We start from the raw sequence: 6,294 nt of genomic DNA on the forward strand, positions 1-6,294 counted from the left end.
TGACGTGTTACTGAACCCCCCCTCCCCAGCTGGATTTGGATCTGGCTCCGCTCTTCCCCGGCACCTGGCCCGTGTTATAAAAAACCAACAGCCCAGCACGCTCGCCTGGCCAGAACTGTTACACTTATTTATTGTTTCGACCGTCAGGAGCAGCAATGGTGGGCGGCCCCCGTTGCGCTCGGTGCTGTACAAACACTAAAAACGGCCCTCATTTGCCCCCTTTTCAAAGTGCCACTGGCCTGTGTTACGGCTGTGCCCACAAGCCAGCAGTCTCATTTTTCCACCCTGGTGCGGAATAAATTTTGTCATGCGCACAGAGGCACCTGTGGATGTGCACCACCTATAGAAACATATACCGAGCAGCGTGTGACTCTCTCCTGGGTGACCACCCAAGCGTGCCACTTACAGGGAACTCCGGGGTTGGGCCATGCTGCAAGGTGGCACAAAACTCCGGAGGGGCAGCGACGTGCCACCCAACACGGTGCGTCTTGGGAGCTTCAGGTGCAGCCTTCCTGGAGCCAGCTCAGGCCTTGTTTAGCCCTGGGATGCTCGTGCTCTGCTCCTTTGGTACCTGAGCAGGGGGAAAGGCCTGGGCACAGCTTACTAACACGGGCCTCGTCCAAGGGGTACCGAGGCCAGCGGCAGACTCCGGCCATCAGCTCTAGGCAGGGATGGAGGTATCGGCATCTCCCCAGCCCAGCTCGTGTCTCTCCTCTGGGTGGAGCCTGAAGGGCGTGGCCCGTGCCATGTGGCTTGTGCTTCGTGGCACCCGCTGCCCCTGTGCCCAAGGAGAGGCTGAATGAGGAGCTGGCCTAGGTATTAACCCTCCTGCAATGCCCCTTCCGGAGGAGGCTTTGCAGCCATGTGGGCATCTCAGCCTCCATCACCGTCCTCCCTGCGTTCCCCCCGGCATCCGGCCCGGCAGCCCCATGCGCCCCTGCCAGCACCTCCCTCTCCCCCCGCGGGCCCCGGCCGCAGCCTGCTCAGCCAGCCGTGCTGTGCGCTCGGCCCTGTCAGCGTGAGGCACGGGGCGCTCGCCGACGGGCAGCCGAAGGTGACAGCCGTCGGAACAATCCCTGGCAACCGCTTGACGGCTGAGGGGGCTCGCGAGGCAGGCGCCGGCCCTGGTGGCGGGGCGCTGCTCGCGCACCATCTCCAAGGTGAGGGGCCGGTGTGCTCCCTCTCCCACAGGCGAGAGCGAAGCAGCCGCTCTGGGGCCGGCGCACCACGGGGAGGGAGGGCAGAGCGGCCGGGTTCCCCCGTCCTGCTCCCTTTCGTGACGGGAGCCTCTTTAAGATCCTGGCGGCGACAGAGCGAACTGAGCGGCCTTGAGGCAGGACAGAGGGGGACATTTCGCTCTCCACGCTCTGCTCTGGAGACCTGGGCCCGGAGGTGCCACGTGGACCCTGCCTACGTGGGATGCGGTGGGGGGCTGCTACTTGGAGCACTCCACGCCCAAGAGCATGGCCCCCTGGATCCCACCGGGAGCCTAATTTTCAGAGGCTCCCACTGACTTGGCCTCTCCACACCCCTGGAAAGCAGCTTCCATTGCTGACCAGACCCAGCGGCTGCAGCCACGCGGAAAGTCTGAGATCTCGCTTCTCTCCGAAGAGTAACTGTTAGCAAAGTGGGCATGAAACTGGCGTGCGTGGTGCCCATTAGGGACCCGGGCAGAGTTCAGGAGATGGGCACCACTGGGGACCCTAATACATGCCAGAGGTCACCCAAGGAAATGAAGAGGTAGCAGGTTTAAAACAAACCAAAGGAAGTTTTTCTTCACGGTCAACCTGTGGAACTCCTCGCCAGAGGATGTTGTGAAGGCCAGGACTTGAACAGGGTTCCAAAAAGAGCGAGATAGATTCATGGAGGACAGGCCCATCAACGCTTCTTAGCCAGGATGGGGTAGGACTGGTGTCCCCAGCCTCTGTTTGGCCGAAGCTGGGGATGGCCGACAGGGGAGGAATCACTTGATGATTCCCTGTTCTGTTCATTTCCTCTGGGGCACCTGGCATTGGCCACTGTCCGAAGGCAGGACACTGGGCTAGATGGGCCTTTGTTCTGATCCAGGATGGATGTTCTTACGCAGCTCATCCCATGACGGCAGGGACAGAGGAGTCTAGCCCATGGTTATTGGGATGGCCACACGGCCGGCTGTAGCACCTACAGGGCTGCAATGAAATGGGAACCGTCTCTAACCGTTTTACAATGTCGACATGTGCCTCAGTTTCCCCGTATTACACCTGACTACGCTGTGGGGCAAACAGGACCGTTTGCTCTCTGGGCCGGCTAAGAGACATAGCTGCGAACATCACCGTGCTGTCGGAGCCAGGATGGGTCAGGACAAGGGACTAGCCCAGGCTGGTCCCACCTCCGTGGAGAACCAGACAACGGCAAATCCAGCCACCGGGACATTGACACCTACCAACCAGGCTCCAGAGAGAGCTGGATTTCCCCACCTCTCAGCAGGGAGGCAACCGCCCCGGGTCCCAAAGGACAGAGAGACGTGAGTGCTGGCACCTAGCAGCCATTGGAGCTGTCCCATGGCCCTGGCTAGGCGTTGACCTGCGGCTCTGTGCGGACCTAGGCTGCTGACGGTGCGAGTGTCAGTGGGGGGAGGCGCATCCGGCCCCGTCTCTGCCGCACCGAGCTCCTGGGGCGAGCCGGAGCCCCGTGGGAGGCGGGGAGGCTACATGGCCAAGCCTGAAGGAAGCAAGAGACACCTCTGCGAGGAGACCGGTCCCCAGCCGGAGGTGGGGGGCTGGGAGCCCTGCTCCTGAGCATCCGTGACCAGAGCAACACCGTCCTCCCCAGCCTGCCTGCGTGGAGGTTGCGGCAGCTGGTGTTGTCCGGCTCGGGCAGGCAGCCGAGCCCCCAGGCAGCGGGGGAGCAGTAGGGTTAGGGGTCAGGACCAGCCGGCGGAGGACGCTACCGCCAGGAGGCTGCCCCGAGCTCCAGGGGAGGCAGGGCCTGGGGAGCTCAGGGTGGAGCAGGGAAGAGGGTTCGGGGGGGGGAGGGCAGCCTCTTTCCAACCTACTGTCCCCCCCCCGCCAAGCAAGGAGGGACCCGAGCCAAGCCCCTAAGACGCAGACCAGGGGCCCAGCCCCCCAGCCCTGCCTAGGCTCCCACTGGAGCATGGGGGCTTGCCCCTCTCCCCCCAGCGCGCCCGCCGGCCCAAGCCTCCGTGTCTGGAGCCTGCTCCCCGGCCGGGGATGAAGTGGGGGGGCAGGGGACACACATTTCTGGGGGCTCCCATTTGTACAGGTGTCCCTGGCCAGAGCATCTCTCTCTCCTCCTCCAAGGCCAGCGGGGGGAGAGGTGGCCCCATTGCTTCCTCCCCCCCCCAAAGCCGGGCCTGATCACCCATCCTATTCTGGCTGTGCCACTGGTGCAGATCTGCCCCGCCCCGCCCCCGTGGCACCTGCCCCAGCTGCCTTCGCTCCAGCACGGGCAGGGCAGGGGGCTCCCAGGTTCGTGCACACGCGGAATTCAGCCCTCCTGGCTGCCCCTGCCAGCTGGTACCACGACACTGGGACTTTAAGAAACCACAGAGGGCAAACCCCTCACCCAGCCGCCAACTGCTGCTGCTTTCTTCCCCCAACAATAGGCCAATGTCCCAGCCCAGAACTCCCATTGTATCAGCTGCCGCCTGTCCAGAGACCCCGCCCTGCGCCGCCCTCACTTGGCACTGCCCCTCTAGTGTATCGGAGGGTTAGAAGCCTGGCCCCACCCTCTCCCCTTTGCACGTTCTCCCCCTGCACACTAGGGTGTTTGCACGCTCACCCCCTGCACACCTGGGCGCTTGCACGTTCTCCCCCTGCACACTAGGGTGTTTGCACGCTCACCCCCTGCACATCTGGGCATTTGCACGTTCTCCCCTTGCACACCAAGGCGTTTGCAACCTCACCCCCTGCACACCCGGGCATTTGCACGTTCTCCCCCTGCACACTAGGGTGTTTGCACGCTCACCCCCTGCACACTAGGGTGTTTGCACGTTCTCCCCCTGCACACCAAGGCGTTTGCAACCTCACCCCCTGCACACCCGGGCATTTGCACGTTCTCCCCCTGCACACTAGGGTGTTTGCACGCTCACCCCCTGTACACTAGGGTGTTTGCACGCTCGTCCCCTGCACACTAGGGTGTTTGCACGTTCTCCCCCTGCACACCAAGGCGTTTGCAACCTCACCCCCTGCACACCCGGGCATTTGCACGTTCTCCCCCTGCACACCAAGGCGTTTGCAACCTCACCCCCTGCAAACCCGGGCATTTGCACGTTCTCCCCCTGCACACTAGGGTGTTTGCACGTTCTCCCCCTGCACACTAGGGTGTTTGCACGCTCACCCCTTGCACACCCGGGCATTTGCACATTCTCCTCCTGCACACCTCGGCATTTGCACGCTCTCCCCCTGCACACCCGGGTGTTTGCACACTGCCCCATGTGCTTCAGTTCTTCGCTGGCCTTCCTCCTGCTGTACAAAGTGATGCTGGTACATTAGAACAGGCCCCCTGCCACCTCCCCTGACCTTGCTAATATCCCTCAGTCCCACCCACAACCAGGGGCCCCTGGAAGCTGGGTGCTTGGGTGGCTGCCCAGGAGAGGTTCAAATGCCACCCAGCTGATTAGCAAAGCACCCACAGCATGGCTTTGTACTGGTGGTGCACATTCACACATGCCTCTGCGCGTGTAATAAAATTTATTCTGCAATGGAAAAATTAAGAGGGAGCATTGCCCACAGCTCCCTGCTACTCCCTCTCCCCCCCCCCCCAGACAGCTCCACCAATAGCCCTCACACTCCCCCCACCTTATAGCACAGCTGCCCCAGCTCGGGGAGCACACACAGGCAGTCCATGCTGTTCCAGCCCTAGTGCTTCCCCCCGCCCCAGCTCTGCATCTGCCTCTCCAGGCGGCTCTTCCCCACCAGCCAGGCCTGGCTCTCCTTGCAGCCAGCTCCCGGTGCCTGGCTGCAAACCCACCAGCCGATCCACAGCAACACAGCCCAGGCCCGGCCAATTTTCCCCACACCTGGACTTGGGCCCAGGAGCCTCTCCGGCATCCAAAGGACCATCCCCCAAGCTGCTGGGAGGCGAGCGAAACCAGCTGGCCCGGTGGGGTCTAGCCGGGGGCTCGGCTGCGCAGCTGGGCCTGGCCGCCGTGCCGAGAGAGGCGAAGGAACCAGGTCAACAGCCCCGCGGGGCAGAAGGTTACGAAAGCAGCAGCTGACGTCCGAACACTGGCCGCCTTGTGCAGGGGACCAGCCTCACTGAAAGAGTCGCTTTGTGCGCCGCGGCCGAGCGTGCCACCGGGGGGGGGAAGACGAGGCCGGAGTCTGCGGCTCAAGTTACCCCGGGCCAGTTTCCCCTGGGTTTGGTACATGATGTTCTGGAGCAGCCCAGCCTGGACATACGTGGCTCTGGGGACCCACTCGGCAGGGCTGGCAGCAGCGGGTGGGGGGAAGGGGCATGCGAAGGAGCAGCCTGCCAGCAGAGAGACGTGCCCGAGGGACCAGGGCGGCAGGGGTATGGAGAGCTGCTGCAAAGCGCTTATAGCTGCAGCCTCGCATGCTGCTGTCTCTTTCCTGGATCCCACAGCCCTCGGCCCCACCAGCTGCAGGTTCGTCTTGGCAGCCGCCCCCTTTCCTCCCCCCAGGCAGGGATGAGAACACAACCAGCCCCACATCCCCCCACACTGTCCCACTGCAGGCTCCCTGTAAGCTGAGCACCTGGGCGGCTACCCAGGAGAGATTCAAACGCCACCCAGCTGATGAGCAGAGCATGCCCAGCCGGGTTGTGTTTCTCTTGGTGGTGCACATTATTCCGCACATGGATGGGAACAAATTATTCCGCACATGGATGGGAAAAATGACAGGGAACACGGCTGCCAGGTGCCACCTTCCTCAAGGACAAGGGCTCACGGGGGTGGGGGGGCTTACGAACAAGTCCAGGCTCGCTGCGTGATGGCGTAGGGAATGGCCCTGCCTATGCAGCATCTGCAGGCTTGGGGGCACCGGGGGGAGACAGACAGCAGCCAGCAGGGGTGCGGCTGCTCCCTCCAGGTCTGTTCTTTAGCCAGCTGATATCCCGCCCCTCCCCCCCCGCGTGACCTGCCTGACTGCAGCTGCACCAGCAATCCCATTTGCCCTTCAAACCCGCAGCCCGTAAGCCCGCGTCTCTGAGCACGGAGGCCCGCTGGGGTTCTGTGGGGCTGGGCGGATCTCCTGCCAGGAGAAAGCCCCACAGGCAGGATCAGCCTGGCGGTTCTCTCCCCCCACAGGGCGGCCCGGCGAGAGGCCGGCTCCC

This window comes from Pelodiscus sinensis, chromosome 20, assembly GCF_049634645.1.
Source record: "Pelodiscus sinensis isolate JC-2024 chromosome 20, ASM4963464v1, whole genome shotgun sequence".
NCBI classification, from domain to species: domain Eukaryota; kingdom Metazoa; phylum Chordata; order Testudines; family Trionychidae; genus Pelodiscus; species Pelodiscus sinensis.